The sequence below is a fragment of the Bactrocera dorsalis genome, chromosome 1 (genome assembly GCF_023373825.1).
Source record: "Bactrocera dorsalis isolate Fly_Bdor chromosome 1, ASM2337382v1, whole genome shotgun sequence".
Taxonomy (NCBI): Eukaryota; Metazoa; Arthropoda; class Insecta; order Diptera; family Tephritidae; genus Bactrocera; species Bactrocera dorsalis.
In genome coordinates this window covers 35,353,274-35,367,191 of record NC_064303.1, presented here as the reverse complement: position 1 = coordinate 35,367,191, position 13,918 = coordinate 35,353,274, and positions in this window count along the sequence as shown.

Below are 13,918 nucleotides of genomic sequence, written 5' to 3'. Positions count from 1 at the left end.
CTTTGCGCACACGAGTGACATTGTCGGTGTTTGTCGAAGTTGCAGGTCTCCCAGCACGGTTTTTATCAGCTACCTCTTCCTAGACTTCCAAAAAGGCCTGCTGCCACCGATACACATACTTATTGCTAAAGCAACATCTGGGTAAGCCTGCTTGATTATATCAAACGTCTCTGTCGCAGATTTACCGAGCTTCACACATAATTTAACTCCTTGACGTATCAATTAGCGCAATGAAATTCGGTTCCAACTGTTCGCACACAACTTGCACTAAACAAACCAGTTTTGATGCTTTCGAACTGTCGCACGCTTGTTCTACAAATTTACAAAAAATAAAATACTAAATACAGTCGCGGCGGAAGAAAATCAGTCCTATTACTTTCCGGACAAATTCTGCATGTCAATGTCATCGTATATCTCGTACAACATCGTTCCATCGACTGCGATATTATATTCTGCCAATGTGCAAAGGACCGCAGAAGCTTTCTCCGGAAAATTCGTAACGCCTACTCAACGAAAATTGTCATCGTTCATGCCTCTGTACCATAGAGCTGTATATCTGGCTTCAGCACGAAATTACGACCTCGAAGTTATGACTGTCAACAGTGACGTCCGAGAAAAGTCTCGAATGTGATAACTGTTTGTTTTATGACGAGAGATATGTCGTCTTACCCTCGTTCACCACTAGACCCATTTGCTTCGCTTTCCTATCCATTATGTAGAAAGCAAAACTAACGGTACAGATGTTAAGACCAATGACATCACTATCATCGCCGTACGCTAGCAGTTGCAACTTTCGTGGAAGATTGTACTTGGTCGATTAAGCTCTGCATATGGAATTATTTTCTGCAGCAGCAGATTGAAGAAGGCACGCGATAGGAAGCCGAACGACTGGGAGATGTCCTTCCAGATCCTGACGGAGCATTGGGTATTGCTCAACGTCAGTGCACACAGCCATATTCGTTTTGAGGAGATACTAAATTCAGACATCGCGGCATAAAGGCATCACAATACACTCTATAGAACCATATATGCGATGTTGAGAAGGCTTATCTTATGATAATTAGCGCATATTGTGCTGTTTTCATTTTTTTGGATTGAGCGGAGCACACTTAAATTCTAACCGTCGGGCATGCTTTCGTCTGATCATATTCCACAAATAAGCTGATGCATGCTCCTTATCAGCTTTTCGCCGTCGTATTTACATAGCTCGGACAGCAATCCATCGGCTTCCGTTGCTTTGTTGTTCTTCGGCGGGTAATTGCTTGCTTTAAGTAATCAACGTCATAGTGGTAATGTGTTATTAACAACCACGTTATTATAACTACATTAAAATAGGAATCTTGTAGTGAATACACAGTACCTTGACAAAATTAATCATACGCTTTTATTTATAAGATAAGACTTGCATAAATGCAAGTAAAACGTATAGGCAACTGAAAAAGTGAACCCTACACACGGTAATAAGCATACTATCACAAAATCTCATCATTAACTGTATGCATTCAATTAAATCCACACAGTATGAATGCTACAGAGTCCTACGGGTAAGCAAAATAAAAACGGCGACCGACTTTTGTATAGAAATATACATACGTATTTATATATATGTTTATACAAATTAATGTACACACTGAGAACCGCATTATTTTGTATTTGAATCGCAACTCCTCATATGCAATATTTATGACACAAGTGGCAGTAACACTTGCCACGCAGACGGAAAGCTGTGATAATACCAACGACAACCTCAACAATTTGCTCAAATAGTAGTCAAAATATTCGCGGTGCAAATAGAAATAGATTAAACTATGACTATGGAGAAACTCATGCAAAGAAAAGTTGAAAATTCTGAATTCCTTGGCGGTGTGTCTATGACTGCAGAAAACAACTGACGTGAAAGCAAACATATATGATTATTGCAAATAACTTACCGTAATTGCAGTCGCGTGAAAACTAAGTACCGAGATGATTCTCACTCTTTTTTGCGGATACTGCCGTGCTACTCGCATGGGGTCTTTGTAATATAACTCCGCTTTTCGACTATGTGTGCCAGCAATAGTCAACAGTTCTCATAATATTTCTCCTTCATAATTTCTGCTCTTACAAAAAATTTATGAACTATTTTATTGGGTTGTCAAAAAAGTCTTGCGGTATTTTTATTAAATCAATTCGTGCGACACCCATACATCGAGCTTCTTAGTGACTCCAAACTTCTTCAAATGGTTCATAACGGTTATTTTATCGCAATTTTCGACGACAGGCCCATCTTCGACCACCTCTACACCAGAACGAAAACGTTAAAACCATCGTTGTGCGGTGGAAATGGAAACTGTATCGGGTCCATAAACTGCACAAATTTTATTGGAGGCTTGAGATGCATTTTTGCCTTTATCGTAGTAGTACTGTAAAATATGCCGTATTTTCTCTTTATTTTGCTCCATGTTTGCGACGCTATAACTCACGAACGACTTAAAAGAAACGACAATCAATCAAACACGTGTTAGTTATATTCTGTTTCATTCTCGTAAATTTAATTTTTTGGTACCATTTCGTGTTGTGTTAAATATATATTTCTTTTCTAATAGCCCAAAAGCTTTGAGCAGCGTCACTCTGTTTTGTTGTAATAGCCACTTTTTAAAACGTGTAAACACCTCTTCAGAAAAAACCAGTGATATTTGATGGTACCCTATCAGATTCAATCTCATCTTGGCAATTTATTAACGGTGTGTTTTTTGTAATAGAATTCTCAAAAATTTTATTGCTTTTATGACGATGAACAATTTGTTTGCTTGGAGCGACATATGCATATTTTATATAACTCATACACTAATCGGTATAAGGAGCATTATACTATATGTATTATATGGGAGCTGAGTAACTATCGATCCTATTTTAGCTATGGCTGGAAATAGTTCTATGAGGGCTAAGTCAAATTTTAGGCCAATTGTAACTTTTTGAGACACAAAGATATACTGTTCTAAGTAAAACATGTTCTCCAATTTTCATTGAGACAACACGATATATCCAGCATAAAGTCACCTGGAAGTTCGAAGTTCTTTATATTAGGTATATGATGGCTGAGGAAACTAAGGGAAGTATTTATCAGATTCACCCCATTTTGAATACACACAGTCACTATTGTCAGGAAAAGGTTCTTTCTGATCTTTCTGAATTCCAAATGCTTACTTTCCGCATTGACCGATATTTTCAAAAGTTAAAAGTCAACTGTAGGTCCTAAGGTCCAGATCGGTTCCTAAGGGTTTTATCATGTTATATTCACCCCTATCACGCATTTCGACTTGGATTGAAATTTTCTCCGTTTGGCGACTTTGGTATCATGCGTTCCGTTCCCATTCAGTTCAACTTCGAAATTTACAATTCTGCCTATCATGCATTTCGATCGTAGCTCCGTTTTGCTAAGTTGCAATTTTGTTGGCGGGAACTTTTTGTGTTTTTATTTTGCTGCGAAAATTTTATTATTTGCGTGATTTTTTTTAATTTTCTAAAAATGTAAGTAAAACTTGTATTTAAAAGTTGTAAAACACACTATATTTCCTGTTTTAGTGATATGCTTTCAGGTCAAAAACAACAACACCAGAGCAATATGGAAAATTTGCAGATATGATGGAGAGTAAGCTAGATATAGCCAACGGTTTCCACCAGCGTCCTAAGGAAGATGTGCAGGCTTTTTGGAAAGAGGTAGCATCAAATTTTCTTGCCGTCGTTTCTTCCGCAAACGTATTTAGGACATACTTGAATGCTTGACACAATTACTAAGCATTTTATTATTCCTTGATCATGACTTTCGATGGTTTTGGTTAAATAGCTAACAATAAGCTAAGAAAAGTATTGGTCCAATTTCGCCCATTTTCACAATTTGACATAAAATTGTAAGAAGGATGCCAGGAACTTAATTTTGTCAAAATCGGTTGGTCGGGGCCCGGGATATGGAATTTCACCAAAAAAGTGGGCGGAGCTACGCTCATTGTCCAATTTGCACACCGGCTCTCCTAAAGCCCTCTTATACCATCTTGCTGCTAAAATTTAATGTCTCTGGCATATTTAGATATTGATTTGTCAAGCTTTTACTAGATTTTGACAGTACCGAATGAAAAGTTAGCGGAGTTATCCTCCGATGACTTCCGTTTTCACACTGTGGATAGAAATTTTTATAAAATTTGTACTCAGAAAATTTGGTTGTTATATCATAAGTGGTTTAGGAGATTTGTTAATTATACTTGTTAGAGGGTGGGGCCACACCAAACATTTTTGTTCCCAAGTGCCACTTGCTACTGCGATCCTCTGTAAAAAATTACAGTCTTTTGTTAGTTATGGCACTTTATATGCTTTTCGCTGATGACGATTAGTGGGCGTGGTCCGTGTACGTCCATCTGCGGAGACGTTTGGTTTTATCCTGTCGATTTGTGTACCGAATATATTATTATTTACACAAAGCTATATTATATTTGATGTTAGTTCATTTATCTTTTAATAGTAATTGTTGTGTTCAGCGATATTTTCCTGAAGCACATTAACTTTGCTATAAGTGGTGTCAGCTCAACAATTTTAGTTATTTTGGAATATTGTAAAGGATCCTGTTGTATTTATTAGTATTGGTTTGCATATATTTGTATTTCAATATTATTGGTATTATCAGCTCATGCATTTATATAGCAGGACTCACGCAGAAATGCATACCGTCATATAAAATAAAAGCAAGTAGGTACAGGCATACTTTCATACACAGCAGGTACACATAAGCTGCTTTAAAACTTGCATAAAGAATTGTATATTGTTGTTGTTGCTATTGACACTAGTGGCGGGCCATTGCTGTCATTTCTGTAAAAAGCATGGTTGTACACACCAGCGAAGGTAGTAACAACACCACAAAAAACAAGCCGCGGTTGTAGCCGAGTTTACAGCAGCACGTCAATCGTTATTCCTTTTCCAACTGGAGATTTCAAGTGTAGCCAGTCCCTTCTCCACTTGTTCTTTTCAGCGGATTGGAGGTTTTCCTCTTCCTCTGCTTCCCAAGGTGGGTACTGTGTCGAATACTTTTAGAGCTGGAGCGTTTTCAACCATTCCTACGACATGTTCCAGCCAGCGTAGCCGTCCATAGGATAGGATATACGCCGTGGTCAGCGCGCAAACGACCATAAATCTGCCGCAGAATCATTCTCGTCAAAACTCGTAACGTCGACTATCAGATGTTGTCATCGACCATACCTCTGCACCATATAGTAGGACGGAGATGATGAGTGACTTTTAGAATTTTGTCTAGAGAGAGGATTTTTCAATTGCTAATTCAGTCTGAAGTAACTGCTATTACAAAGAGTTAAGAGTTGCGTAGGATTTCGATGCAGAAATTATTGTTGGTGTTAACACAGATTCCAAGATAGACGAATTTGGTTTCCATAACGTTTATTCATTTTTATACTTTTTTGGCAGGTAGCTTTTGTTGTCATAAACATTCAGTTACATTACATTACATACGCAAATACCTTATAAACCATATGTACACTAATAAAGAACACACACATCTGTTGAGTCAGTGTAAATATATGAATTGAGTCATTCATGTATACACATACATATAGTGGAAAACCCAGATTGTTTGTTGCTGAAATGATTCATGAGAATGAATATAAGTAGCAAAAGCTGGCTAAGATTATCACATAGTACACCAAGTCGTATGAGCAACGCAGAATTTATAAGGTTGTTGCCAAAAAATCAACTTGAAAATTCGCAATTCACTACACAAGGTACACTAACTTTGAAGTTTGTAATACCCTGAAAGAAACACCGAAACCCTATAAAGTACGTAAATATATGACCAGCATGTCATGCTGAGTTTATTTAGTGGTGTCCATCTGCTTGTATTTATGCAAACTAGTCCGTCAGTTTTTGAGAAATCGTTCTGAACATTTTTTCACAATCTTTTCTCCCCAATAAGCTGTCCATTTGCTGAAAACGTCGATATTAGATCACTTTACCAAATATCTGTCATACAAACTAAATTACCGCAATCAAATGTTTGCATGGAAAACTTTTTCATTTGATGAGATATATTTAAGAAATTTGATATTTATTATTTGTTCAATTCACAACCTGTCGTAAAACATCGTAAAATCGTAAAATTATAAACTTTTACACTTGTTTTTTTTTATAATTTTACGATTTTACGATGCTTTACGACAGGTTGTGAATTGAACAATTGTTTACGGCAATGGTGTCATCCCCGAAGAAAATCAAATGATTGTAGTACATAGCTACCATAGAAACTTACCGATCAAAATCAATCTCTTTTATAGAATATTTTGTATTTGCGAAGGATATTATTGTTATAGTACAACCGAAGTGTATGTTTTTTCTTGTTTTTCCTTAGGTGGCTTACGCAAAACCACAGGGAATATAGAAATGCGTATCAAAACAAAATTGTGGCTGCAAACTTTTGTGATATTTTTAATGTAATTATGTTAGCATTAGAATAAGGATCTTTAAGTGAACGTAGGGGAAATCAGCAAAGTTATATTTAGAAATGAAGGCATGTAGAATTTTAATGATATTAGAACTAATAAAAAGTTTGAGAATTAACGGCAGAAAATAAAAGAGTTTAGTATACCAAAAACCAATCTTTAACAACTTAAGAGGATTTCAAGGAGTTGAGTGTATTCGCTAATACCTACTCAAACTTTAAAACTGAATATAATCTGGGTAAACAAAATAAAGAACGATATATCTATAGAAATATATTTCTATATGCACATAGCTGTACACATTCAGAACCACACAATTCTGCACTCGAATCGCAACTCTTTCTATGCAATATTTATAACACAAGTGGCACAAGTAACACATGCAACGCCGGCGAAATGCTCTGATAATGCAAATAAAAACCACAACAAATCGCTACAACCTGCACAAGTGACACCTGAAATGTTCGCCGTGTGAAAATAGAAATAAACTATGACTATGGAGAAATTCTCGCCAAGAAATATTGAAACGAGTTATAATGTTATACCGTTTCTTATTTTATTCTCTTAAATTTTTTTAAGTTTAGTCACTTGATTGTACTGCTACTAAATGTTTTGACAAATATATACATATATTTTATTCTAAGAGCCCAAAAGATTTTAGCAACCTAACACAGTGTTGTTGCAATTGGCATTTTCTAATACCATGAAGTTTAAAAGACCTCGAGTATTACACCATTCAGCACATATAGAGAATAAGAACCAAGCCAATACCGCAGAATAAAAAAATAAAATTACAAGTACACTGATATAAAACATATATGTTTCCCTCCAACTGATGTAAAAATAGATCCCTGATTCAGCACATCTATACATTAAAGAGAGCAAGTTAGCACAACCATAGAACATCTTACTAACTCTTTCAAAAATTAGAAAAAGTTCTAGCGTTCTTCAATTGTACAATTGCGATTACTGATGCCGAAAGTTTGAGCTGTGCAATAAGAAAAGTTAGTGCTCAATATGAGAAATGTTTTGAAGCAACGTTTCTAGCGAAGCAACCTAATGGTCCTAAATTGATTACCAAAAACGCTGAAAGATACTTAATTACTCTTTGAATATTTTCGAAGAGGTGCTAAACTAAAGGGAAACTGGAAAGGGAAATGATATTCCCGGAAGAGAGAAAAGGCACCTGACATATAGTGAGGAAAAAGCTATTATTTTTATTTTTGAAAAGGAGCCACCGCTTAGTCTAATGAATACTAAAAAACCTTTTTTTAAACAGTTACTAGATATATTTTTAAATACAGTATGGGACAAACTTCAAAGATTTGGCGTTAAAACAACTATAAAAAGCACTCCTTGAAATAGGTGGCGTTGGGCGCCAGAAAAAGTCAACCGCGATTGGAGTAATGTTATGATTATTTAGCTAAGGAGAGGACAAGGCGTTAAAACAACTATAAAAAGCACTCCTTGAAATAGGTGGCGTTGGGCACCAGAAAAAGTCAACCGCGATTGGAGTAATGTTATGATTATTTAGCTAAGGAGAGGACAAAAAATTATCCAAAGAAGTGCTAAGTAAACCCAAAATTTGATTACTTATTGAAAAGAGTTTAAACTAGCCTGCTGAAATTATTTGTAATAAAAATAACCAATATAACAAGAAAACAGTGATCCGAAATAAAGTTTACGGAAAAAATTTTTTTTTTCATATTTGAAAATTTGACAATTTTTTTTAAATAAATAAAAAAATATAAAAAAATTGGCCCACTCCGAGATTAGCAGGGAAGTTTTTTTTTGAGAAAAAAAAAAATAAAAAACAAAATGGCGAAATTTCAAAAAACGGTGAACTTCCAAAAAATGACGAATAAACCGATTATTTTATATAATTGATGGTATTAAATTTTTTCGAAAATTTCATTCAAAAATAAAAATTTAAAAAAAAAAATGGTCCCCAAAAGTCAATTTCTACAAAAGTTATGGCTATTTCAAAATAAAAAAGCCATTTTTTGAAAAATTCATAACTTTTTTTGAAGTTGGACAAAAAATTTGAAAAAATTCTCAAAAATGTATTTCAAAGGGTAGAAAAGGATAGATAAGTTTCAGCAAAATCTAAAGGGGTCGGGTTCAAAAGTGGTCGATTTGGTATGGAATACCCCATATATATATCACTCTATCTAGGAAAGACCGGCTCACTTCATTACAACACACCACTACTGAGAACATCGCTCTCAAGCATCACCACATAGAATAACACTACCAATATGGATTCCGCAAACAGAGATTAGCCACTGATGTATTTAAGAAGCTTGCTGACATTGCTAACTTAATGACAATAGGAAGTACCAGATAGTTGTATGATCCAAAGGAATACTGCGCAGTAGTCACGTTTGACGTTAAAAACGCTTTTAATTCGGCATACTGGCCCGATATCATAAGTGCACTAGAACGTAATGAAACCGCGACTTACCTGGTTAAGATTATATCCAGCTAACGGTCTGATCGGCTGTAACTGTATGACACACAACTTGGGAACCTCTGCATTCATGCGGCATCAATCATTAAAGAATGGCTCTTGGCGGCAAACCTTCTAAACGCTAGGAAAACAGAAGCTCGAAACAAGCAAGAAAAAGCTGGAATACATCAAATATCGTCAGGCATGACTAGAAGTGCTTGTAGACAATAGACTTAGCTACAAGGTGCACATCGGGAAGGCATGTGAGAAAGCAGTGGCCAACATTGGTGGAGTACAGCAAAAGACACGCACGCATTTCGCACGGTATCCCATGAAGCGGTTGAAGCTATAACGGATGCCATCAGAGATAATGGTCATAAAACTCATGAGAGTAGACGACGGCTTCACAAGACTGGACAGGCGATTACCGGTGGAGCAATGGAAGGTTAAGGGAAAAACAAGTCAGCGGGGAGATAAACACACAGGCTCATTAAAAGTGAACAAGCATGGAACCTGACGCAGTTTTTGACGGGGCACGTATGTTTAAGATAGTATCTCTACAAATATGGCCATGTCACGAGACGAATTGTTACTTCTGCGGCAGCAGTGGATAAAACGCGCTAAACTTCTTCTTTTTCTGCCGATGGTATGTAAAGGAGGAAGGCAATCTAGAGAAACCGGATAACAAAGGGCAGTTTATGATTGAAACAAAACTAGTGTGGCATAGCGTGAGAGCGTGGTGTGCTATAGTTCTGAAAGAGCTAATATTTTTATAATGTTCTAACAACAGAAATTGTTAAAACTAGATGCTTTCAAAACTTTCTGTCATTCAATATTAATATTTGACAATATACGCCTGTAACATTACAAACTAAAGGTATGTAGAGTAAGGTAGGTAAAACAAAAATGAACAAAATCACAGAAGCTGTAAAACGGAAAAAACATAAAGTTGTTTGACAAAAAAACTTCAGATGCATACCCCAGTATATATAGATACATAGAAATAGCAGCTAACGTTTTTAATGTAATAACATGCTTCAGCTATACTATTAACGGGATTATGTTTAGCGCTGTACTGACTTTTCGGACTTAAGTATATGATAGAATATCGTAACGCATTTATAAGCTTAAAAGTTTAAACCGTGGCTGTTGTGTGCCAACAGATGCGAAGTTAGCCTACAAAATGTGTACACCTCAATGGTGCTCAGCACATTAGCAGCAGGCTTGGTGACAAACAGTTTTTCTGCCTTAAGTGTGTGATTGCTTTTTAATTTTTAACACCTGCATAAAATAAATATTTTATTTAAAACTTTGTTTTAAGACTCTCCTAAAGCCGCTGTAAATGCGCAAAGGACTATAAATTTTCAGTAGGATGATGAGTCAATTGAAGGTTTTGTTCGTCGAGTTCTCAATTGCCTACTCAGTTCGAAATGGCACCTGTTGGCAAGTGTTATACTGCGTTGGATTTCGAGTCTGACGTTGTTATTGGTGTTAATATAGGTTCCAAGATAGACGAAATATCTACTTCGAAGTTATGACTGTCAACAGTGACGTGGGAGCCAAGTCACGATTGCAACGTCTATATGTTTATTCAAACTATTTTTGCAGGCATGCTCATTACTGCAAAACTATGACTGCTCCTTTTTCGTTTCTTTGATTGCACTTGCTTTCGTCTTTATTTTTCCAATTATTCCACCTCTGTTTTGTTCCCAACGTTCTTTTATATATAACTCTTTTGTTGGTACTTACCGAAGTAAACGTTCTCGGCGTACTTATATTGTTCTCCCTTTTTTTGCAATCGGTTTTGGCTTTAGAGTCAGTCAGCATTGAAAACTTATGTTTATGAACATTTGTTCTACGTTTCGTTATCATTATTTTACCCCAACTTATTAATTGTGATAGTGTGGTATGGGAGAAGATATGCGATAATTATGTTTTGTTAATATATATGTTCTTCACTATACTTTTTCTATTTTACGAAATTCATAAGCATGTACATACGAAAAAGGTAGATAATTTGTAACATTAGATATGACAAAAGAGATGTTTACTGAACAAATATTAATATAAAAAAATTGGTTAAACTCAAAGGTAACTGTAATTTAGACATCAATACAGTACGACTATGCATTTAAATATTACTTTAGTGAAACGTTCCGTGTTATTGGGAATCCTTATCCATAGATAGGCGGTACAACTCACGATTTTAATGCGTTAGTTAATGTAGTTAACTGAGAAATTTAGCAGAAACAATTCGAAAAATGTAGTCAGGATCGTCATGTTGCAATAAGAGAGGCTACAACATTGCTTTTGCTTCTATTAATATACTTGTTTTGATTCCTAAAGGGTTTATTTTATATACATGTTATGCACTAAATGTACTATTGTAGTAAATAATGGTTAATGATCCAACTTATAGGTACTTAATTGCAAAACATTGATTGGAAATTAAAATATCCACATTAAAGTCTTGTAGAAAAACAGCATATTTTAAAAACTTTATTGTTCTTCTCCACATTACTTCCTAAATTCTTGCACATACTACTGTGTCCAATGATCACGAATTTTTTCCAAAAAATTCAATGTTTTCGGTACCAGTCGAGATTTGACGCGCTTGAGGCCCATAACATCCTTCAAAATGGTATTGGCTGAGCCTTTCGATATGCCAACTTCATCAGCAAGGTCTCTAATTGTTACTCGACGATTTTTCAACACCAAATCTTTGATTTGCTGAACGTGAGCTTCGTCAGTTGAATTTGATGGTCGCCCTGGACGCTCTTCGTCTTCGACACGTTCACGGCCGGCTTGGAACTCATTATACCACTTGTAAACATTTTTTTTAGACATAGCCTCATCACCAAAGGCTTTCTGCACCATCCTCAACGTATCCGCAGCAGAAAATTGATAAACCCGTAAACAAAATTAAATGGAAATTCTTTGTTCAACAAAACTCACTTCAGCACTTTCAGCAGCTCATAAAACGACACGTATCTCAAAAACTAATGAATATTTTGACATCAAATTTGACATAAATGTGACTGACAGTACTAACAACCTAAAAAAAAAATAATTCTCAAAATCCTTCGACGCGCGCAGTTTAAATTCAAGTGTCACCTTATTTTTTGGACACAGTAGTATAGTGCGCACGCCAGTGTGCAGGTGTAAGCCTTTTGAATGGCCTCTACGTCTGCATATCGCTTTCCTTTCATGGGCAAATGCATTTTTTCCGAAAAGGAAGAAGTCGCGCGGTGCGGTAGCTGATGAATACGGGGAGTTGTTAATGGATAAAATGCGATTTTTGATCAAATAATCGGTCACAAGCGTCGATCGAAGAGACGTTGTTGCATTATCGTGCAACAAATGCCAACTTTCATTTACGCGATATTCGGGCCGAGCACGTCGAATACGGCCAAAATGTTCGGTCAAAATGCGATAAATCGATGTTTCCATGAATTTCAATGTTGATTTCGGTTGGTTTTTGATGAATTCATGCACAGTTTCGATGGAAATTCCGTTGATCATGGCTTTTGATTGGCCCACATTTTGATCGTCATTTATGTCCTCACGACCACTTTGAAAATAATGAAACCACTCTTGCACTCTGCTACGTGATAGGCATTCTTCGTCATAAACTTGTTTCATCAATTGAAACGTTTCGTTAAGAGTTTTACCAATTTTAAAACAAAATTTAATGTTGGCTCTTTGTTCGAAGCTCTTTTTCGCACCGATAACACAAACATACTGACACTTAAAACGCAATAACTTCACTTCCAATCTATGAAATATCATGAAATTCTCACTGGACAATTGAAAAAGATAGCACACTCCAACACATTAGTCGACATATAGATGCGCCACCAGGGGCGCCAGATTCAAAAATTCCGGTTACTTTGAGAACGCACCTTGCATATATACTCGTAATAAAATGTTCAAATAAATAACAAAAATAATGCGAAGTAAATTTGCACTCAAAACTTTCTACGCAAATGAAATGAAATTGAATTAAATAGAAAACGTATAGTTTCTGGTAGTTGTGTGGGTATTTAAATTTAAAAATAAAATGTAAAGCTTTCAACAAACTTGAATTACTTGAATCGTGGGAGCATTCAACGTGCAGTATAACTAGAATCCAACAGTCGCACATTGACATGGTTTGCATGTAAGTAGACACATACTAAGTTCTATGTTCTACACGTTGTGTGCGTACACGTATAAGCGGCTGTTTTAAGGAATTTCTGCAATGCAAGCTATATAGATTCTTCTGAAATAACTCTTGTGGCTACATATGACTACATATACTAGGCATAAAAATAAATATTTTGATATGAAAGTAAATTTATTAGTTATTATTCTCACCTTTGTTCTAAATTACTGCACGAAGACGTTTTGGCATGCTTCGAACCAATTTTTCAAACATTTTCATAAGAAATGTGATTGGAAGTAAATTAATTCTTTGAAGTCGCCAGTATATAAAATACTTTCATTTGATGCCTAATGTATGTATAACTAACAAGAAAAATTGTTAACTTTTGTTGCACGCAACTTTAATATCCTTCACAAATACGAAAAGTTCCTTTAAGAACTTGGTTTTCGCTCGTCACTTTGTATGGCACCTATATGATGTGGTTATCCATTCAAAACAATTTCTTCGGAATGCCTTGGATAACAATCCATGTCAGATTTCGTAAATATACTTGTATCTCATCAAATACAATAGTTTTCTATCATAAGCACAAAATTCGATCGTCTAATTTATATGGCTTCTATATTTGGTAACTTCAGAAACCGAATAAGAAAGACATGCCCTATCAATGCTCGTATCTGGTTCTAGCTTATTCACCTAAGAGCTGTAAGTGACAACCAACCAAACAATTTGCTAAAATACAGAAATCCTTTCATCTTCGCAGCAAGTTAGTTTGTGCAACTATTTTTTACCATTTTTTGGTGGAAATACTGCTTCGACTATCAACATTATATATATAGAGTTCTGATA